The sequence below is a fragment of the Bos taurus genome, chromosome 22 (genome assembly GCF_002263795.3).
Source record: "Bos taurus isolate L1 Dominette 01449 registration number 42190680 breed Hereford chromosome 22, ARS-UCD2.0, whole genome shotgun sequence".
In the NCBI taxonomy this organism is placed as follows: domain Eukaryota; kingdom Metazoa; phylum Chordata; class Mammalia; order Artiodactyla; family Bovidae; genus Bos; species Bos taurus.
This window is the reverse complement of record NC_037349.1, coordinates 144,010-167,152: the sequence shown is the minus strand read 5'-3', so window position 1 is coordinate 167,152 and position 23,143 is coordinate 144,010. Positions and strand designations below refer to the sequence as shown.

The 23,143-nt window shown below is 49.9% G+C and overlaps 1 long non-coding RNA gene across 1 annotated transcript; it reads left to right on the top strand.

Moving 5' to 3' along the window:
• The first annotated feature begins 3,278 nt into the window (after nucleotides 1-3,278).
• Nucleotides 3,279-20,107, top strand: LOC132343461 (uncharacterized). Its single transcript, XR_009492305.1, has 3 exons — nucleotides 3,279-3,634; nucleotides 4,127-4,306; nucleotides 19,601-20,107. It is a non-coding gene; the product is annotated as an uncharacterized lncRNA (long non-coding RNA).
• Nucleotides 20,108-23,143: the final 3,036 nt, after the last annotated feature.

The window sequence follows — 23,143 nt, the reverse complement described above, 5'->3', positions numbered from 1 at the left end:
TCTCCAAGGTGCCTGCACCCCAGCTCTGGGGAGACACTGCCAAAGAGATGTGGAAGGTCTGCCAGGGCAACGGCTGGCTGGGCCCTGCCTCCCGCCAGCCCGTCAGAGAGGTCCAGGGCCGCCAAGAGCTGGGGGCCTCAGGGGACTCGCTAGATTTAGGTTCCCAGTCCAGGAGATACTCTGTCAAAGAGACAGGGGAAGTCTGCCAGGGATCTGGGTAGCTGCCATCTGCAACCCGCTGGGGGCTCGGTGGGATGCAGGGCAGCCAGGAGCTGGGGGCATCAGGGGCACTCCATGGGATCTAGGTCCCAGCCCATGGGAGACTCCACAGAAGAGACTGAAGAGGTTTGCCAGGGGCCTGGCAGGCTGGCCTCTGCCAACCACTGGCGCCTCTGTGGCTGCAGGGGTACCCGCGGGGCTCCCAGGGGTCTGCGCCCCAGCTCAGGGGAGATCTGGACAAAGACATGGGAGGTCTGCCAGGGCCCGGGTGTGCCCTCTGGGCTGCCCTCTGCATTGCGCCAGCCCATCTGAGGGGTGCACGGTGGCCAGGAGCTAGTGGCCTCGGGGGGGTTGCCTGGTTTGGGGCCCAAGCTCAGGGGATACCCCATCAAAGAGACTGGGGAGGTCTGCCAGGGACCTGTGGAGCTGCCATCAGGGACCAGACAGCGGCTTGGTGGGCTGCAGGGCTGGCAGGAGCTGCAGTTGGGGGTCTCCCCAGGGTCTGTGACGCAGCCCATGGAAGACTCCGTGGAAGAGACCCGGGAGGTCTAGCAGGGACCTGGCGGGCTGGCCTCTGCCTCCTGCCGGTGCCTCTGGCGGCTGCAGGGGTCCCCACGGGGCTCCCAGGGTTCTGCGCCCCATCTCGGGGGGGACTCTGCCAAGGACACGGGGGAGGTCTGCCAGGGCCCCTTGGTGCCCGGAGGGGCTGGCCTCTGCCTCCTGCCGGTAGCTTGGCAGGGTGCAGGGTGGCGAGGAGCCAAGGGCCATGGGTGAACCCAGGGAAGATCCTGGGCCAGCACCTGGCAGGCTCAGTGCTTGGGTCGATGCTTCCTGTGTGGGACAGGCCCAGGGACCCACAAGCCTGGAGACAGTTGGAGAATAGCTGGGACTCTCCTCAGGAGAGTCCCAGGGGGCTGCTGCTAATGCCAGGGGTGACCCTGTGCAAGACATGGGGAAACTCTGCCAGGTACCGCTGGTGTCCCTAGGACTGGGTTCTGACTCCTGCCAGGGTCTGGGAGGTGTGCTGGGCGACAAGCATCTGGGGCCCACGGAGGACTCCATGCGGAGAGGGCGTGAAGGACTAGGCGACGACAGGACAAACATATGGTACCTCGTGGTGAAGCCAGGGGACAGCGAGGACACCACTCGGGAAGAAGCTGATGTCGAGCCCCCTGAATCCGGTGGGGACTGCCCCGTGCTCTCTCCCCAGGGAAGTGGGAAATCCAAGGAGGGCGCTAGAGGTGGAACCACCAAGGTGCTTGGCCTGGGGGTGCAGGCAACCTGCCCCTGCGGTGCCCCTGCTGAGGCATCGCCTCTGCACCCTGAGAGGCTGGGTGAGCTCGGCCCACCACGTGGGCAGTGAAGGCCAGAGGACCCTTGGGGTGAGAGACATCCATTGTATCTGTCTCCTCATGAGACAACTGGAGAAAACCTTTGGCTTTTAGGACACCCTGACCGCACACCCCTTTTCCTCCTTCTTCTCCTCCTCTACTGCCCTCAGCAGCAATGGGGGGTGAGGTATGTGTACGTGTACGTGTGTGTGTGTGTGTGTGTGTGCGCGCGTGCAGCGTGTGTCGGGATAGCGGTTCCATGAACGTGTAGGCGAGCGCCTGCAGGGTCAAGGATGGAACATGTCCCCACTCCCCACCACCCACCCCGCCTGCCCTACCACCACCACCAAAAACAAGAGCAAAAGCAACACGCCCCACACCATCCAGCAGCTCAGATATAAGAACAAAACAGACAGACCAAGACTCAGGCTTTCCCTCCTTCTGTCTTGGCAATGGGCTTCCAGGTCGCAGGACACTGTAAGCACCAGGCACAGGGAGAAGGTCCAACCAAAGTGTCCCTCCTATGAATGTCCATGACCAAACAGAGACCCAGGGCCCCCTAGGCAAGGCCTTAAGTAACCTTGGTCGGGGGCGGTGGGCAGGGATTGAGAGGAGAAAGGAGTGGAGCCTCACCCCACGCCTCCACCCATGCCTGAAGGAGTGCACTCTCCTGGCCAGGACCAATGGAGAAGGCTCAAATTGTCCGCCACCTGAAGCAGGGGCATTCTGGAAAGCCTGGATGGTTAATGGCCTAGGATGCGTGCAATGACCTTTTCCCCCAGAGGGTGTGGGCCGGAGAAGTCCTACTAGAGAAAGGCTCCTCTTGTTTGCCTGGGGATATATAGCAAGAACTTCCTTCAAATTTTAACCACACAATGCCACCCCATCCTGCTTACTAAGCTTGGTAAAAGCGCCCTATGGCCAACGTCATCGTTTTTGAAAAAGAAAAACTAGTCTCCCCTGCCCACCCCTCCCCACCACAAAAAGCACCTGAGAGGGGGAGTGTCCTTGGGTCACAGAGGCAGGGTTGAGGAGGGCAAGTTGTGGCAAAAGGAGCCTGGCTGTGAGTGTTGGTCCTGCCAGGTGCAGATACTGATGCCACCCTGGACCTGCAGCAGTGGAGTGGAAGGACCTACCACAGGATCAAGCAGGTCAGGCCGGACTCACTACACTGCCCCTCCCACCAAACCAAGAAGAATTGAAATGGGGTAAGGCCCCTGGCAGAGATGGGAGCTATGCCCTGTTCATCGGCACCAAGGTTCTCAAGCATGAAGACTTTTGTCAAGCACCCGAACTCTCCAGGGAAAAGGAAAGGTGTGTGGACACTGATAAGCTGCTGTGTCCACCCCAAGGCGTTTTCTCCTCCCACCTCTCAAAAAGAAGACACTTTTCTGCATGGTGCAAGCCAAATGGCTGAACCTGGGAAAGAAGCCAGTCCCTGGAGGACTGTGCTTCCACTGGGGCTCGCTCCTCTGACCTATGCCTCCTCATTCATGCTGGGACGTGCTGTTGGCTGGGATGTGGGAGGCTGGGGGGTGGCGGATGGATGACGTTGAGATCAGCTAGCCTGTTCTCTTCTGGGGGCATGGCCTTGAACTTGGCTTGCCTGTGCTCGGGGCTTCCCTGATAGTTCAGTTGGTAAAGGATCTGCCTGCAATGCAGGAGACCCTGGTTTGATTCCTGCGTTGGGAAGATCCCCTGGAGAAGGGAGAAAACTACTATCTGGCCTCCAGAACTAGCCTAGGGGGTCGCAAAGCTTCGGTCACAGAGCGGGAAATAGACCTTTTGCCCTTTTGCCCTGGCATGATCATGGGGAGGGATGCAGTCTCACTAGGGCGGGTGGCTCGAATTCTGCCTTTCCTCCCCTTCTGATCAGTTACCAGCCCACTGGAATGGCAGGGGCAGGCAGGCAGGCGGGGCAGAGCGGGAGCATGGCTTGAACACTCTCCATCTCACCTAGGATTTTGCAGCCCTGTAGCTTAGCTCATGGTGGACGCCTAGACGTCTGCTGCTTCATTGAATTTCCCGCCATCCGACCACCACCTACCACGAGCGCACTTGTGATCTCCGATGACGCAAGATCAGTGAGTGAGTGGGTGTCCCTCCTAGGCTGCACCCATATGCCTTTCTTGTCTTTCTGCTAAGACACATGGATCTTTTGAGAATGTCCAGGCTGGCTTGAGATGCTGAAAGGCCACGGAGGGGTTGGGGGGTGGGGTGGGTAGGGAAGGACGGCTGAGCGCTTCATTGGCAGGGGGCACTGGCAAAAAAGAGCCTTCCTGCCCCACCCATGCATCCAAAAGGTACAGCTCTTATGTTTGTCCCCAAGTTGCTGGTAGACATCCCATCTGTATTCTCTCCTCTCCCAAATGAAAACCGCCCCCCTCTCCGAGTTCCATGGCTCTGCATCCCAGGCAAGGAGACCTGAAAGGGGCTTGGGGGAGAAAGTGCCCCTTCCTTCCTCTCCCTCTAAGCCCGAGGGCTTGGGGAGGCTGGCAGCATGTCTAGGAGGCGCTAGTAATCGTCTTCATTGAGGGGTGTTTTCAGGATTGCCTCAACTCCTTTCTCCTCTGCAGTGGCCCACAGGGAAAATCAGGGCATGTCCTGGGTGGCTGTGACAGCCAAGATATCCCCTAGGAGGCTGGATGACTCAGGGAGAGCCGAGTGGTCCCCTGCGATGACAATTGAGGACCCCGGGGAAGGACCTGATGAGCCCAAGATACACATGGGAGCCAGGAGCTCGTCTTGGAAGCTGGGTGAGCGTGGTAGGGCGAGGTGTGGTTGTGCATCTGCAGCAGCCACCGAGGAAGGCGCCTGCGTGTCCAGGATGCCTGTGGCCGCCAAGAGCTCATCTAGGAAGCTGGGTGTACCTGGGAGGTCAGGGTGCGCTCTTGCATCTGCAGTGGCCCCCAGGGAAGGTGCCTCTGGGTCCAGGATGCCCAGGGCCGCCAAGAGCTCATCTAGGAAGCTGAGTGTGCCTGGGAGGGCAGAGTGCACCTCTGAATCAGAAGTGGCCCCCGCAGAAGGCACCTGCAAGTCCGGGACACCCGAGGCCTCCAAGACCTCGCCTAGGAAGCTGGGTGCACCTGGAAGGGCAGGGTGCACTCCTGAATCTGCAGCAACCCTCGCAGAAGGTGCCTGTGTGTCCAGGATGCCCATGGGCACCACGAGCTCATCTAGGAGGCTTGTTGAGCTTGGAAGCCTGGGCGGATGGGCCTGTGGCTGTATCGGAGGGGCCATGCCATCACCATAGGCTGACTGCAGCCACTGCAGGAAATGTATCTCAGGCTGTACAGGCGGCAGGATGGCCCCTGGCCCAGGTGCCAAAGGTCCGTGACAGCAGGAGAGCACTCAGCCCAGGGAACTGCTACCTGGGGAGGAGGTGGTGGCTTCCCATTTGGCTGCAGAGCCCCCGGGGTGGGCTGGACCATGAAGATCATCAACTGCTGGCCCACACAGATCCCAGAGGCAGTCCTGGGCACCCAGAAGGTGGGGGTGCCCAAAGGAGTGGCTGCAGCCAAGGGTGGCATGCTCTCATGTGGTTGAGAGGGGCGAAGGGAAGGAGAGGTGCTGTGGACAGTGGGCGGGGCCCTTTGCTCCCCTGAGCAGGAGTACTCCTGGCTGATGTGCCGCCTGGGCCTTGGGCCCGGCCACTGCCAGCCCCTGTAGCACTCTGCTGGGGGTGCCAAGCTCTTTGGTTTTGAAACCATATCTAGGGGAGCAAAAGGCAGACAGGCACATCAGAAGTCATGACCGTCCAGATCAACGTGCTGATGCCTCTGCAGCTACGATTCGACAGCCTGCCTGGCTGCCCATCCTCTGATCTGTCAGGCCCAGGGCTACTTCTGCAGGGCCATTTTCTGCAAACTAATCCCTTGGCCTTGGGAAATGAGGGATGCCTGCACGGCCACAATTGGCCCAAAACCAACTTTTGGCCCCCTCCCTCATAGCCCAAGCCCCAGCCCAAGCCTATGTGTATCCAGCTCCAGACGCTCATCAGGGCCTAACACTCCTTTCTCCTGGGCCATGTCCTGGGCCCATGTGCTGGGTGGAGAACTTACCTGGATTCCAGATTCTGGGATTCCCTACTGACAAGCCAGTTCTTCCCTGGTGGCAATCCCTGGAAAGCAATCCCTCATGAAGTCTTGCGCAAGGATCCTTGTTTGAGAAGGAGAGATGACTGTCCTCTTTCTCCTGGCCTCTCTGGCTGAATCTTCTACCAAAGAAAGAACACACCGAAAGGAGAGGACTTTAAGGCCCATGGAATGTTCACAGCACAGATACCCTAGACGGTGTGGAGCGGATGGAGAGTCCCACACACCCGAATCACTTCAGGTGGCTCTGCAGCCAGGGCAGGGCTCTAAGGAATACACCCACAGGTGGATCATGTGCCTGGATCCATCGTGGATGTGTGCGTGCACACACACACACAGGCAAACTCCACACAGATGCATGTCCATGTGTGTCTCTCTCCTCCTCCAGTCTTGTCACAGAATGCCCTGAAGCATGCTCCTTGGCCAAGTTTGCCTGGGCAGCCAGAGACAAAAGTTCCTGATGGGGACTGGGGAGGGGATGTAAGGGGGAACAGTGCTGTCCATCCACGCTGAATCGGGGCATGGTGCCGCTATCTGGGACACTGATGGGGAAAGCAACCAGATGACACTGTTTCCTCCCTCCTTGATGTTTCTGAGCCTCCAGTGGTCATCCACTAGCAGAGAGAATTCTCTGACAAGTGGGGAAGGGTTCAGGACCCCCTCTGGGACTTGCCTTTGCAGAATGCTGGGTAAATTACCTTGAGAGGAAGACTGAGGTCCAGGAGGTGGTGATGGTGGCCTGGCTGTGCACCTTGGTGCCCCTTCCCCGTCTTGGCGCACATTTTCAGAAGGTGATTGGCTCTGCTTTAACCGTCTTCTTCATTGGTTTTGAAACCAGACCTAGGGGCAAACAGAGAGAATTTGTTCTGAAGAGAAAGGCCGCCGGATGCTTTCGGCTGACGTGGATCAGCACGGGGAGCCTGAGAGGGAGAGGGCACTACTTGAACTCTGCTTTCGGCAATGCCAAGCTCTCATTCTCTGGGCACTATCCCAGAGTAGGGGTTCTGTTGAAAGAGGGCTTGCAGGTCGTCCTTCTGCTCAGCTTCAGAACAAGCCTCTTCCTTTGATATCCTTTGGCAATGGGGCCTGTGGAAGTGAAGAAAGGGAAAAGTCTCAGAGGACGTGGGGGTGAGGGAGGACTCGACGGGGGTGCCCAAGCATGATCCCCGCTGAGAGGAGTTGCCCCTGTGCCTGAGCAAAGCTGTGTGCCCGGGGACGGGTCTGCATTTGGAAGTCACTTGGCTACACCCTGAGAGCCAGGCTGAGAGTCAAGGCTGGTGGGGAAACTCCCCAACCCCCACTCACTGCAGAATCCAAGAAACACGAGCAAGCAGAAAGGAAACCTAACCCACCCCCAAAACAAACTGGCAAGAAATCCCACCCACCAAAGACCACAACACTATCCCACCTGTCTGCAGAGACATTTTCCCACCTGTCTGCAGAGACATTTTCCCACCTGTTTGGGCAGATGCCTGGGAAACGTCTTGATGGGGCTTCTCTCAGAATTCCCTCCATCACGATGACCATTGGAAAGTACCTGGCTTCTCCAGGCTAACACATGCCCGGGCCATATATGATTCACTAGTGGAAAAGGAAAGGAAAGGGAAGGATGCTGAAGTGAAGCCCAACACGCACCACCTGATGGAAGAGAGAAGGCACTAGGCCGTTGTGGAGAGAAAGCCGCTGAAGGTAGTACAGCCACAGAGCTCCCCGACTTCCATTTCCACAGGAAGATGAGGAAAAAGTGCCCCATCCCAGGCCCCACTCCTCCCTCCCCCCACCCCCCACCCCATCCCCGCTCCCCGCAACCAACACCATCATCACAGAAAAGAGAAAGGAGATGTTATGTGCATGCCAAAGGAGTAAAACGACGAAATGGTGCCTCTTTGGGCACACATGATGCCTGGAAACCAGGGGCCCAGCCGATTGGTCCCTGCCATTCCAGGCGGTCAGTCAATAGGTTTGCCATGAACCCTTGGCCGGGTGATCCACAAACCCCCTGAGACGTGATCCCACCACAGGGAGCGAGGGCAAACGTACCACTTGAGGTGCTGGAGGAGCTGGACGAAGCCATGGTGGGAAAGCCACACGGACGCTGCAGACTGCTGTCTCATCGGGCCAGGACCCAGCAGCTCAGGACTTTTGATAGGGTGAGGCGGTTCCGCCCCTATTTTTGTAAATAGTGTTGGGTGCTTAGTCAGAGAGGGCGCCTCTGGCCACCAAGCAGAAATCCTGGAAAGAATGCTCAATTCCAGAAAAATACATGATCCAATAAAAAAATGGGCCAAAGAACTAAACAGACATTTCTCCAAAGAAGACATACAGATGGCTAACATGAAAAGATGCTCAACATCACTCATTATCAGAGAAATGCAAATCAAAACCACTATGAGGTACCATTTCACACCAGTCAGAATGGCTGCTATCCAAAAGTCTACAAGCAATAAATGCTGGAGAGGGTGTGGAGAAAAGGGAACCCTCTTACACTGTTGGTGGGAATGCAAACTAGTACAGCCACTATGGAGAACAGTTGGAGATTCCTTAAAAAACTGGAAATAGAACTGCCATATGATCCAGCAATCCCACAGCTGGGCATACACACTGAGGAAACCAGAATTGAAAGAGACACGTGTACCCCAATGTTCATCGCAGCACTGTTTATAATAGCCAGGACATGGAAGCAACCTAGATGTCCATCAGCAGATGAATGGATAAGAAAGCTGTGTCACATATACACAATGGAGTATTACTCATCCATTAAAAACAATACATTTGAATCAGTTCTAATGAGGTGGATGAAACTGGAGCCTATTATACAGAGTGAAGTAAGCCAGGAAGAAAAACACCAATATAGTATACTAACACATATATATGGAATTTAGAAAGATGGTAACGATAACCCTGTATGAGAGACAGCAAAAGAGACACAGATGTATAGCACAGTCTTTTGGACTCTGGGGGAGAGGGCCAGGGTGGGATGATTTGGGAGAATGGCATTGAAACAATGTATAATATCATATGTGACACGAATCGCCAGTCCAGGTTCGATGCATGATACAGGATCCTTGGGGCTGGTGCACTGGGATGATCCAGAGAGATGATATGGAGAGGGTGGTGGGAGGGGGGTTCAGGATGGGGAACATGTGTACACCCATGGCGGATTCATGTTGATGTATGGTAAAACCAATACAATATTGTAAAGTAATTAGCCTCCAATTAAAATAAATAAATTTAAATTAAAAAAAAAAAAAAGAATCCCATGGAGCGAGTGGGCTTTCATGGGCATGGCCCGTGCCCCACACCCCAAGGTCCACTTTGGGCTGGGAGGGTTGTTCGGGGCTTTTGTTTGTGGCCCACACAGGCAACAGCTAAGATCAACCCCAGGCTCGGGCCCCATCAGCAGTGCACAGAGTCCTAACTTCCTGGGAATTCCCCTAGGTCCCTTTGAAGTTGCCGACCATGTCCCCTTTCCCAGCTTGCCTTGACTTCTGAAACTCTCTGGGTTTTCCTGCCTTTTCACATTCCACACATACATTGGCCTCAATGGGCTCTACAGGCTCCTCTGAGGCATTCCCGGACACTGGACACTCTCTCCAGTGCCTCCACCTAGACCCCTCCCTTTCCTTGCTTCAATTTCCCACATCCCTCCCCAGATACTTGGGGCCCCCGGCATCCTTTCCCTACAGCAGTCCCAGTCCACTGCCCTGCCCACCCCCACCCCCACCTACACCCGCGGGTCTTTGAGTGCCAGTAACTCAAGCCTACTGCCAGAGACGTGATGGGCCAATCCACACCATTTGGGGCTTTTTCAGGTGGAGCCTGATGCCCACACCTTCCCAGCCCACCCCCCAACCCAAGTGCCCTGGAGAGACCCAGGAAAGGGTACAGTGTACCCCCTACTCTTACGAAGGACATTCCACTAAGCCAAGGAAGGAAGCATGCACGTTCTGCACAGAACAAAGCCCTGACCTGTGCCAACAATGGGACATGGAAAGAATGTGTGCTTCCTTAAAGAAACGGAGGGCAGAGAGGAGAAGGAGGAGGAAATCAGGAGGAAGGAGCAGACAAAGAAGGAAGGAAGCTGCATGAGGCAACGCGGGTGATGCACAATAAGAGGCACTTCTCTTTTCGCTCTGAACAGGTCCCAATGAATTGAAAAGAAACGAACGAACCACAACACCACACCCACAGCCATCTTTAGCAGTGTATTCTATGGCCACCCAGGTCTCTCAACCCAACCACGGGGGTTCACATGAGAACAGTCAGGGGTTTGGATGTACTTCAAAACCACTGGATCTACAAATTCAGGAACGGGTTTGCAAGTATATAAAGTCTCCATGTCTGCGGGTGACGGGGTCGGGGGGTGGGGGTTGTTGCTGGTGGCAAGGGCGAGCTCAGTCACTACACTGTGAGGATCAAAGAGAAACATGGAGATGACTGGCCTTTGTAGCTATTCCGGGCCTGTGTGTTCACATGGAGTCTGGTTGTGAAAGCGGTTGTCTGGGTAGGTCCCTACTGCTGGCTCAGAGGATCTGACCTTGGAAAACCTGCCCAGAGCTGGCATCCTGAAACCCAGGCAAGTGTGTCCCTGACCGAGTATTTTAGGGATACCTGCCAGATTTGCCGGTGGCTTGAAGCTGAGTCCCAGACGGGGGCTCCACCCACCTCCCCTGACCCATCTCTCCCTCCCTCTGTCCCCAACTCTCCCTGTTTCCTTTCCCTCTCTCCCTCCCTCCCTCTCCCACTCAGCCTTCCCCAACTCTCTCCCTCTTGGGGGGCCCTTGCTTCCCAAATGTCCAGCTCTGGGATCTGTTCCCAAAGTTGTTGGTAGACATCCCATATGTATTCTCTCCTCCCCCCACCCAATATAGCCCCCCTCCCCGAGCTCCATGGCTCCACATCCCAGAAAAGGAGACCCAAAAGGTGCTCTGGGGGATGGTGCTCCTTCCTTCCTCTCCCTCTAAGCCAGAGGGGCTGGCAAGCCTGGCAGCATGTCCAGGAGGGCCTGGTAATCACCCTTACTGAGGGGTGCTTCTAGGATTACCTCAACTCCTTCTTCCTTTGCAATGGACCCCAGTGAAGACCAGGGGTATGTCCTGAATGGCTGTGGCAGACATGATTTCCTCTAGGAGGTTGGGTGACCCAGGGAGGGCTAGACGGTCCCCACGATGACAGTAGAGGACGCTGGGGAAGGACCCGGCGAGCCTGGGATGCATGTGGCAGGGAGGAGCTTGTCTTGGGGGCTGGGTGAGCCTGGGAGGGGGAGGTATGCTGGTGCATCTGCAGATGGCCCCAGGGAAGGCCCCATCATGTCTGGATGCCCAGGGTTGCCAAGAGCTCATCTAGAAAGCTGGGTGCTCCTGGGAGGGCAGGGTGTGCTCCTGCATCTGCAGCAGCCCCCAAGGAAGGCGCCTCCATGTCCGGGATGCTTGTGGCCATCAAGAGCTCCTCTAGGAAGCTGGGTGCACCTGGGACGGCAGAGTGTGCCTCTGCATTTGCAGCAGCCACCAGGGAAGGCGCCTGCATGTCTGGGACACCCGTGGCCACCACAGGCTCATCTAGGAGGCTTGTTGAGTTTGGAAGCCTGGGTGGATGGGGCTATGGTTGTAGTGGAGGGGCCACTACTTCACCATAGGGTGACTCCAGCCACCATGGGATGTGTGTCTCAGATTGCCCAGGTGGCAAGATGGCACCTGGCCCAGGCTGCCAAGGGGCTGTGACAGCAGGGGAGAGCTCAGCCCAGGGAACTGCTACCTGGGAAGGAGGTGGTGGCTTCCCACTTGGCTGGAGATCCACCTGGCTAGGCTGGACCATGAAGATCATCAACAGCTGGCCCACATAGACCCCAGAGGCAATACCAGGCACCCAGAAGGTGGGGTGCCCAAAGGTGTGGCTGCAGCCAAGGATGGCATGCTCTCCTGTAGTTGAGAGGTGTGAAGGGGAGGAGAGGTGCTCTGGACAGTGGGAGGGGCCCTTCAGTTCTCTGGAGCAGGAGTAGTCATCACTGATGCGCCACCTGGGCCTTGGGCCCAGACACTCCCAGTCCCCTTGTGCTCTGCTAGGGGTGCTGAGATCTTTGGTTTTGAAACCATATCTAGGGGAGCAAAAGGCAGACAGGCACATCAGAAGTCGTTACCATCCAGATCAACATGCTGGTGCCTCCCCAGCGCCCATTCAACACCCCACCTGGCTGCCCGTTTTCTGATTTGTCAGATCCAGGGCAAGTTCTGCAGGGCCATTTTCTGCAAATGAGTCCCTTGGTCCTGGGAAATGAGGGGTGCCTGCAAAGCCAAAAGAAGCCCACAACCCACCACTCAGCCCACCAAGTTCTGGGATTCCCGTCTGATGAGCCAGCTTTTCCCTGGCGACAATCCCCGGAAAGCAATCCCTCTTGAAGGCTTGCACAAGGATACTTGTTTGAGAAGGAGAAATGACTGTCCTCTTTCTGCTGGCCTCTCTGGCCGAGTATTCTACCAAAAAAAGAACACACCGAGAGGAGAGGACCTTAAGACCCATGGAATGTTCACAGCACAGATACCCTAGATGGTGTGAAGGGGATGGAGAGTCCCACACACCTGAATCACTTCAGGTGGCTCTGCAGATGGGGCAGGGCTCTAAGGAATACATCCACAGATGGATCATGTGCCTGGATCCATCATGGATGTGTGCGTGCACACATGCACACAGGCAAACTCCACACAGATGCATGTCCATGTGTGTCTCCTTCCTCCTCCGGTCTTGCCATGGAGTGTCCTGAAGCATGCTCCTCGGCTAAGGTTGCCTGGGCAGCCAGAGGCTAATGTTCCCGATGGGGGCTGGGGAGGAGGTGCAAAGGGCAACGGTGCTGCCTGTCCCCACCGACTGGGGGCGTGGTCCCCCTCTGGGTCACTGATAGGCGCAAGAACCAGATGGCCCTGTTTCCGCCCTCCTTGTTGTTTCTGGGCCTCCGGTGGTCATCTATCAGCAGAGAGAATACTCTGGCAAGAGGGGCAGGGTTCAGAGCCCCCTCTGGCAGACTAGCCTTCGCAGAACACTGGGTAAATTACCTTGAGAGGAAGACTGAGGACAAAGAGGTGGTGATGGTGGCCTGGGCATGCACCTTGGTGCCCCTTCCCCATCTTGGGACACATTTTCAGAAGGCAATCGGCTCTGTTTTAACCGTCTTCTTCGTTGATTTTGAAACCAGACCTATGGGCAAATAGAGAGAATTCCTTCTTAAGAGAAAGGCTGCCAGATGCTTTCAACTGACTTGGATCGGCATGGAGAGCTTGAAAAGAGAACGGATGGAGAGATGGGGGCCTACCTGAACTCTGCTTTTGGCAATGCCAAGCTCTCAGGCCAGTCGTTCTCTGGTCGCTATCCCAGGGTAGGGGTTCTGTTGAAAAAGCGCTTGCAGGGCGTCTTTCCGGCTCAACTTCAGAAGGAGCCTCCTCCTTCGAGATCCCGTGGTGATGGGACATGAGCAAGAGAAGAAAGGGAAAAGTCTCAGAGGACATGGGGGAGGACTCGACGGAAGAATCCAAGAATGCTCCCCGCCCAGCCTAGTTGCCCCTGTGCCTAAGCAAAGCTGGGAACCCGGGGACGGGTGTGCATTTGAAAGTCACTTGGCTACACCCTGACAGCCAGGCTGAGAGGAAAGGGCGGTGGGGATATCCCCCACCCCCACCCATGCCAGAATCCAAGAAACACAAGCAAGCAGAAAGGAAACCAAACCCAGCCCCAAAACAAAGGCGGCAAGAACTCCCACCCACCAAAGACCACAACACTATCCTGCCTCATTTTTCCTCCTGTCTAGGGAGATGCCTGGGAAACGTCTTGATGGGGCTTCTCCCAGATTTCCCTCCATCATGATGCCAATGGGAAGGCACCTAGCTTCTCGGGGCTAACACGACCACGGGCCATAGGAAAGGAAAGGGAAGGAAGCCAAAGTGAAGCCCAACACACAACACCTGAGAGAAGACAGAAGGCACTAGGCCATTGTGGAGAGAAAGCCACTGAAGGTGGCAAAGCCACAGAGCTCCCCGACTCCCATTTCCACAGGAAGATGAGGAAAGAGGGCCCCATCCCAATCCCCCCTCCCCCCGACACCTCAACCAACACCATCATCACAGAAAAGAGAAAGGAGATGCAATGTGTGTGCCAAAGGAGAAAAATGAACAAACGATGCCTCTTTGGGCACACCTGATGCCTGGGAACCATGGGCCCAGGCTCGTGCATTGGCAGAGGGCCCCAGGGAAGGCCCTGGCATGTCCAGGATGCCCATGGTAGCCAAGATTTCCTCTAAGAGGCTGGGTGTGCTGGTGAGAGCTGGCTGTTGTGCTGTGACTACAGAGGCCCGTGTGTAAGGCCCCAGCTTGTCCGGGGTGCCCGTGGCCACCAAAAGCTCGTCTAGGAAGCTGGGTGTGCCTGGGAGGGCAGTGTGCACTCCTGCATCAGCAGCGACCCCTGGAGAAGGTGCATGCATGTCCGGGACTCCCGTGGCTGCCAAGAGCTCATATAGGAGGCTTGTCGATCTTTTAAGGCTGGCGTGCTGGAGCTAACACTGACCCTAACCCTAACCCCAGGGACTGAGGGTAAATGTACCGCTTGAGGTGCTGGAGTAGCTGGATGAAGGCATGGTGGGAGAGCCACAAGGATTCTTCAGACTGCTGGCCTAGCGGGCCAGGACCCAGTAGCTCAGGACTTTGGAAAGTGTGAGGCGGCTCCACCTCCATTTATGTAAATAGAAGTGGGTGCTTAGACGGAGGGGATGCCCCTGGCCTCTTTACAAGCAGAGACCCTGGAAAGATTCCTGTGGAGTAAGTGGGCTTTCACGGGCATGCCTGTTCCACAGGCCCTCAAGGTCCATGTTGGGCTGGGTGGGCCATTCAGGTCTTTGATCTGTGGCCCTGCCAATGCAGCACGTGGGATCAACCTCGGCCTCAGTGCTGTTAGCAGTGCACAGAGTCCTAACTTCCCAGGAATTCCCCTAGGTCCCTTTGAAGTTGTTGCCCATGCCCCTTTCCCAGCCTGCCTTGCCTTCCAAAACGCTCTGGGTTTTCCCACCTTTTCACATTCCACACGTACCTTGGTTCCAGTTGCCTCCGCTGGCTCCTTCCAGGCATTCTCAGACACTGGACACTCTCTCCAGTTCCTCCACCTAGATCCCTCGCTTTCCTTGCCTCCGTTTCCCACGTCCTTCCCCAACTCCTCTGTGGCCTCCTGGCATCCTTTCCCTACAGCAGTCCCAGTCCACTGCCCCCAGGGCTTTGAGTTGCCTGGAGCTCAAGGCTACTGCCAGAGACATGGTGGGCCAGCATCTCGAATGGCAGCTCACGCCCTTTGGGGCTTTTTCAGGTGGAGCCTTATACCCGCATCTCCCCAGCCCACCCCCCAGCCCAAGTGCCCTGGAGAGACCCACCTAAGGGGACAGTGTACCCCCTACTCTTACGAAGGAGGTTCCATTAAGCCAAGTAAGGAAGCATGGACATTCTGGACAGAACGATGCCCTGACCTGTGCCAACAATGGGACATGGAAAGAGTGTATGCTTTCTTAAAGAAATGGAGGGCAGAGAGGAGAAGGAGGAGGCAATCAGGAGGAAGGATCAGACAAAGAAGGATGAAGGCCTCAGACAAAGAAGGAAGCAGTCCTGTCCATTCCCCTGCCCTCCCCCAGCACAACCCACACCCCCACTCCTGAAGCTTTGATTTGTTAAGAGCTAACTCTACTGCCAGAGTCGTGATGGGCCAGTGTCTTGGAGGGCAGCTCATGCCATTCTGGTCTTTTTCAGCTGCAGCCTGATGGCCATACCAAACACCTCCACCCACCCTTCATCCACCCCAAGTGCCCTGGAAAGACCTTAGAAAGGGGACAGTGTACCCCCTACTGTTATGAAGGAGGTTCCTCTAAGCCAAGGAAGGAAGCAAGAGTTTACTGGGCTTCTTGACTACAGGACTGAAAATAAGGATAACAGACCGTTCTCAATTATACAAGGTTAGATTATACAGTGGAAGTGAGAAATAGACTTAAGGGACTAGATCTGATAGATAGAGTGCCTGATGAACTATGGACTGAAGTTCGTGACATTGTACAGGAGACAGGGATCAAGACCATCTCCATGGAAAAGAAATGCAAAAAAGCAAAATGGCTGTCTGGGGAGGCCTTACAAATAGCTGTGAAAAGAAGAGAAGCGAAAAGCAAAGGAGAAAAGGAAAAATATAAGCATCTGAATGCAGAGTTCCAAAAAATAGCAAGAAGAGATAAGAAAGCCTTCCTCAGTGATCAATGCAAAGAAATAGAGGAAAACAACAGAATGGGAAAGACTAGAGATCTCTTCAAGAAAATTAGAGATACCAAGGGAACATTTCATGCAAAGACAGGCTCGATAGAGGACAGAAATGATAGGGACCTAACAGAAGCAGAAGATATTAAGAGATGGTAAGAATACACAGAAGAACTATACAAAAAAGATCTTCATGACCCAGATAATCACGATGGTGTGATCACTAATCTAGAGCCAGACATCCTGGAATGTGAAGTCAAGTGGGCCTTAGAAAGCATCACTATGAACAAAGCTAGTGGAGGTGATGGAATTCCAGTTGAGCTATTTCAAATCCTCAAAGATGATGCTGTGAAAGTGCTGCACTCAATTGGCCAGCAAATTTGGAAACCATAAACTGCCATCTAAAGGAGGGAGAATGGAATTAGGCAGGAAAGCTAAAGAGGACCATGCCTGCCTTCCACCCCTACTGCACGTGGGCATCGTGTAGTGTGGCTGAGCTGGTTAACCCTGACTTGGTGTTTTTATAGTTAGAGACTGGAAATTCTTTGTAAGTACTTTGTGAGTGAAAGCAATTCTGGACTTTTTATTATTTGAGAGTAAGGTTTTTCAACCTGGGTTGGGAGAAGAACCTCTGTGAAAATTTCAAAGGGTAGTGGGAGATGGTGTTGCCTTCTAATTATATTCCATGAGTCAAAAATAGTGATTACATATACTAACAGATTTTTGTTTGAACACTTTTGGGTGATACAATTCATAAGATTTTTCAGGATTGAACTATTTGTAGTTTCCATCATAATCATGTATGGGATACATGTGTGAAAAACTAACAAAGCTTCTGCTGTCTTTGTACTTTCTAATTTTTTGTTGAACTATAGTTAATTTACAATGTAAAATAATTTACAAAGTATAGTTAATTTATAATGTATTAGTTTCAAGTGTACAGCAAAGTGATTCAGTTATATATATATCTATATTCTTTTTCAGCTTCCTTTCCATTATAAGCTACTACAAGATAGAGTATAATTCTCTGTGCTATACAGTAAGACCTTATTTATTTTATATATAGTAGTAGAAGATAAAATATGTAAGGTAGGATCGAGTGCCAGGCTAACAGTATCTTGTAGATAGAAGGATCTGTTAAGTGGATAAAACGATAACTTCAAGACCTGTAGCATGTGAAATTCCTTAAGGTATTATGGGTTGATTTCACACAAGAGGTATTTCATCTTTTATCAACCAGTTTCCTCCTTTCACATGTTAAAGACCAGTTGTTAGTAAAGTTGAGATGTTAGTAATGTCTGTATAGCTCTCCTAGAAATTCTGAACTAGGTGATGAAAGACACAGAGGTTGGAGAAGATGGAGGAAGAAGACAAAATAGGATTGAGGAAGATGATTGCTAAAGGATTTCAGGAAGAACAAAAGAGACTCTTTCTATATTATTAGGAAATAAGCATCATTATTCAAAAAGAAACCTAAATCCACTATAATAAAAAAATACGAAATAACTGAATGATTAAGAAATTTGTGAATCAAACTTTGCAAAGCCTGGTGCAGTGTTCCCTGGTGGGGAGAAAGCATAGCACCTGCCAGGTAGAAGCATGTTGTCAGTATTGACAATGCGAGGCCAAAAGGTTCACAATTTTTAACTTCGGTGAAAGATAGTGTTATAGCACAAAGAAAACTAACTTTAAAATTCAGCAAAATTTTGGCCTTCCCTGGTGGCTCAGGTGGTAAAGAATTTGCCTGCAATGCAGGAGACCTGGGTTTGATCCCTGGGTTGGGAAGATCCCCTGGAGAAGGGAAAGGTTACTCCCTCCAGTATTTTTGCCTGGAGAATTCCGTGGACAGAGCAGCCTGGTAAGCTACAGTCTATGGGGTTGCAAGAATTGGACACAACTGAGCGACTAACATTCACTTTCAATGTGATTTTTTTTTTTTTTCCTGTTTGAGAAGTTGACAGATGGGCAAGTGCTTACTTACCTGTGCTGTGGTTTGGTTCCACTTTCTGTATGCTTTTTCATCTTTGTTAGATTTTAAGATTCTTAAGTTCATGCTGCTTCTTGGTGTCATAAAATCTCAAATCCTCATACATAATTTGAAGAAACAGTTGTTGGAGGAATACATAGAAAATAAAATATCTCCTTTGGTTAGTTTTTATTAAAAAAAAATAGACCTTTTAAAAATAAACCTTTTTTTAAGAAAAGTGAGCTGTTACTATGCTTCTCACTATCCTAAATCACAAAGTTCATTTATCCACCAAAGCTGTTGGCCACTGTTAGAACTGATTATACTGTTAACATTGTATTTTGTAAATATATGTTTTATAAAAATTTGTGATGCCAAGATAATAGTTTAGATTTGTGCTTAATTTGCAGGGTATTTCTTTAAATGGATAATGCTGATCTGTTTTTTTTTAAATTGGGTTAACATAAATTCTCACATAAATTTTTACCAGGACTTTCAAACTATATCCCATTTCTTATGCACCTAGTACCATCAGTATGATGTCATCCACTTAATGGGTAAATTTGATGAGCTGTAAGGCAGTGAAGTTCCCAGTGGATTAAATTATCACAGAACTGAAGAGCAAATGTCTTGAGGCAAGATGATGAAACTGATGAAATTGAAATGTCAAATAAGAGTAGAAAATGTCTGGTACCCATGGTTAACTTGTGAACTGATGGTATCCTTTGATCATTTTAAAAAAAAATGTAGTTCCTTAATTGTAAGCTAAGACTGTTTCATTAATTATGTCTTTTTGTTCCTTTTCTATATTTGGATTTATACTAAATTTTTTGGTCTCAAGTTTTATGTGGCCAAATGTACTGATATTTTCTAATTTCCATTTTTTTGGAAAGATCTTCTAAACATAAATAATACCACTCATCCATATTTTCTTCTAAAATATTTAATGGTTTTTATAAAAAGACTAAACATGTACTAACCTGGAGTTTATTTTGCTGATACCTTGAGATGTGTAGTTACTTCTTATCAGTAATTGATTTTTCCCAAACCATTTATTATTAATACATATCATTTCTCATTGATTTGTCTAGTTTTTGTTATAGTAATAAGTTCTTACCTCTATATTGTTTTCCAGTAATATGCTTATTCACCAGCAGGGCATTATTTGAATCTTAGATAGGCTTAGTAGGAGTCTTAGTTGTGGGTATTCTAAGCAACAACTTTCTAGAGGGCATCTGTTTCCACAGAAATTGGGATTGGGAAATCTTAGGTTTCCATTGCTTGGGAATCCAGACAGCATTTGATGAAGGAAATACAGAAGTTTAGAGATGACCTAATGAAGACTCCTTGAGTATCTTGGTCCATACAAAAACACTAGAGTAAACCAAATCTTGACAACCTACATGAAGTCCTGGTGTGTAGTTCTAATCTCCCTGCAACTTGGTAGTGGCTTTGACCCTCATTCCAGGCTGCTTCAGGAAGTGTCAAGAGTCTTTTTCAGATATCACTATAGTTTTTACTGGTCTCATAGGTCGCTCTGGAGAATACTGTGGAGGCAGAAGACAAAAGATAATTTTTTTGGTTGGGCTATTGTAGGAAGCAAATGCTTGGTGATCAGGAATTGATACCAGTCACACACACCAAAACCATTTGATGTAGCTAAGCTGGATAGCCCTGAGAAATATTTTTTTTGTTTGTTTTCATTTTTGTTTATTGCTCTTTGATCAGTGAAAACGCTGTCCTGGAACCAGACATCACTTCAACAGGGACCCAGCCTCTCTTCAGAGTTCTTTGGTGCATCCCAGCAACAATTTCTGCTGAAGGTCTGGACACTTGGCTTCTGAGTCACTAATCCCAAAAATTTGCTGTCAATTCATTCAGTCTACAAAGAATGAAATGGCATTAAATGGCCTCTGAAGAATAAGTATGTAAATTAATTTGTCTTGCTATAAAATAAGTCTGCCATACATTCAGACTTTGCTGGTGCATCTTGTGCAATGGAGGTATCTGTTCCCTTTGAATCTGGTTAATCAAAATTCTTAAAGTCATTAACTTCAAATCATTAACAAATGGAACAGGAACTTGGGGAGTTTTGGGTTAGCCTGTCTTGTATTAACTTGTGAGCCTGCTTCTGCTTCACCCACAATACTAGGTTTAGTCCAATTGTAACTACTGGATCAATAACTACATTAAAAGAAGTTTCAGTATATACTTACCTGTTTATGGCAGTATGGATTCAACCTGTTTTGCTTTATTTCTAAGAAATGGAATAAAGATGGAAACACACAAGTTGCAGGCAAATGGAAACAAGGGAAAAGGTTATTTAAAGTTTGGGAAATGTTAAAGAGGATAGAACAAGTATAGAGCATAAGATGCCTCATAAAAATGGAGTTGATAATATTCTGCAAGGCCATATGATGATTACACACACTTTGGAGTGGAAAATAGATTTCAGTGAATAAAGCAAATGAACAAAGAGACTATTAAGAGGAAACAAAAAAGATGTCCCTGGATATACATGTGTTCCCTGTGGTGGATTCATTTTGATATTTGGCAAAACTAATACAATTATGTAAAGTTTAAAAATTAAAAAAAAAAAAAAAAAAAGATGTCCCTAGAGTCAGACACAGCTGAGCGTGCACACACACACACATTAGTTAGCAAATTACTGAAAAATCTGGCTAATAGGATTTTAGTGAAATTTAGCTATATTAAAAGTGTTTTTTAATTTGTAGCAATGGTCTTACACTTCAGTTTTTAAAAAAGCCGATCTTGTTTGCATTTGCTTGATTTTTTACAATCTTGCATATTATCAGTATAACATCTTTCTGGTGAAATCTATACGAACAGTTTGTGCCTTCCTTAAGTACCACCAGAAACTCAACTCTTTCTTCCTATGACAAGATTATAATTTTAAAAGTTCTTCATTCTGGTCATCAAAGGAATACCCAGATATCAAAACAGTAATCATTCATAAATTATTATGAAAAATCATGTACCATCACAGTAAAATTTTTAAAAGCCCAGATATAAATACATCAATAAGGGTATAGGATTTACATTTAAAAAAAAAAGCTTCCAAAGTTTAATGAAGGACATAAAATAGGACAGAGACATAACAACTACCTGGATACACTGATACAAGTGATTGTCAAGTTAAAATTACTTCTCTTAACCTAATTAATACAAATTTCACTGAGAATTCTCTTTAACTGGCATGGTGATTAAAAAGTCATCTCAAATAAAGTAGAAATAAACATTGCCAAGAGAATGCTGGAAAGGACAAATAAGGGGAGGAACTTTGGACCCATAAAGGATATTAAAATATATTTTATATACTGCCTATGCTAGAAGCAGCAGACCGTTCAATGGAACAGAATGGAAAACCCAGAGACAGAACATCAGAGTTAAAAAGTGGTATTTTAAACTAGATGAGAAAAGATGGATTATTTCAGACACGTGAATGATAATTTTTTTTAAAGTTCTCAAATGTTACACTATGCTCCAAAATAAATCTTGGGTTTGTTAGCTAGTTAGAATAGGGAAAAGGAGTCCAAAATGGCGGTGGCTAAAAGACAATGGAAAAGCCTGCGAAAATAGAACAGAGGAAGGTCAAAGGAAGGTCTGAAGACCGGGGTGAGGACTTCAGGTAGAACAGCACTCCTGACTAAGCCCAATTTGCATAGGGCAGGCCCAGGGGGAAGAAAAAAACATAAAAAGAGGAGCCAAAGGGTTGAGAGCTCTGACACTCCGAGGGGCCTTTAATGTCCGTCACTCCAAATCTTTGTTGTGACGAGACAAAGAACCGAGGAGCATATACTCGCTCACAGGTTGATTAAAGATTTGGGGAAAATAAAAGCAAAAAATTCAAATGAAGAAAATGTGTAGATGGAGGCTGGCCCACGGGAGGATCAGAGGGATGTGGAAACACGGTTTCGTTTCATCTGGAGAACCTGAGTTGATTTCCACTAAATTTGCACTTGATAATACCTGTTACCACAATTCTGGAACCATGAAAACAGTTTTCTGTAGTTACACTTGCTAAATTTCGCTGGTCCAAGAGGGATGTGGAAATGAATAAGCTGAGGGATAAGTAGATTTAGAGTTGTTGTTGAGTTGATTGAAATGTGCCTAGCACCGCCCACAGTCAATCTCAGACTTGAGCCGCAGGACCTAGCATATACGCACTGGACAGTATGGCCCGACGTCTCCGTGCTTACACGTGGGAATGCCCGCTTCCGAGGCGCGCAGGGCACTGTGTTTCCCGGCGTCGCTTAGCTACGACTCTTCCGGGCTGAAAAATTGGAAAACCGCGGAGCTTCCCAACCGGGATATTGTGGGGGAACTGCTTAGGCTATCTGTAGCATTAATATTGGGTTTCGGGGACAGGGAAGAGCCGAGGGAGAGGTGAGGTGTGTTTGAAGCCCGTGGGCTCTGTGATGAAGATTTTTGGCTTCGGGAGTAAGAAGGGCGAGTCGCCCTTAGGCTCCTCCATCAGTCCCGGGAGAGACAGCGGTCGTAGAATCCACTTCCAGCCTGGGTATCGCATCCGAGACAAGGACCTTGGAAAGATCCACAAAGCTGCTATTGTAGGGAAGATAGCCAAAGTGCAGCAGATTCTGTTGCTGGGGAAGAATGGCCTGAACGACAGGGACAAGATGAACAGGTAAGCGGGGTGGAAGGGCCTGGCAGAGGTCCCTCCTGTGTGTTTCCTCTCCAAGGCTCGCGGACACCTTCCTGGGATCCAGCGCCCTGCAGACTTTATAGGCAGCAAAAAGCCTTAGCTCATTTCGGACCCACTTATAATTTCCCTTATAGAGCACTTTACTGATAAGTTTTGAAGTCATTTAACTGAATGTCGGTAATCAGAGTAATGAGATGAAACATAAATATCTTTTTTTCCCTTCTTCATCTTCCTTTTTATTTGTTATTATGCATGGGTTAGCATGATGTACTCATGAGTAAGAGCTCTTAAGTTATATAGCTTTCAATAAATCTGGAATCTCCTGACTCTCACATTTTTTCTCATGTAATTTATGAAAATACTTCTTTATGGATTGCCTATTGTGGATCATGGCAGTGGACAGATTTCTGATGTTGTTAGCATCTTATTTTTAATGTACACATTTTTATACCTTAAGGTTATATATTATAGAAAACTGCATAGTGAACAAAATAACTCCCATGCCAGATCGACTTCTGGATTGAAAATTCTTAAGATACAATTCAATATCTGTTTTATATCAGTGTATGCCTAGGTATATATTTTCT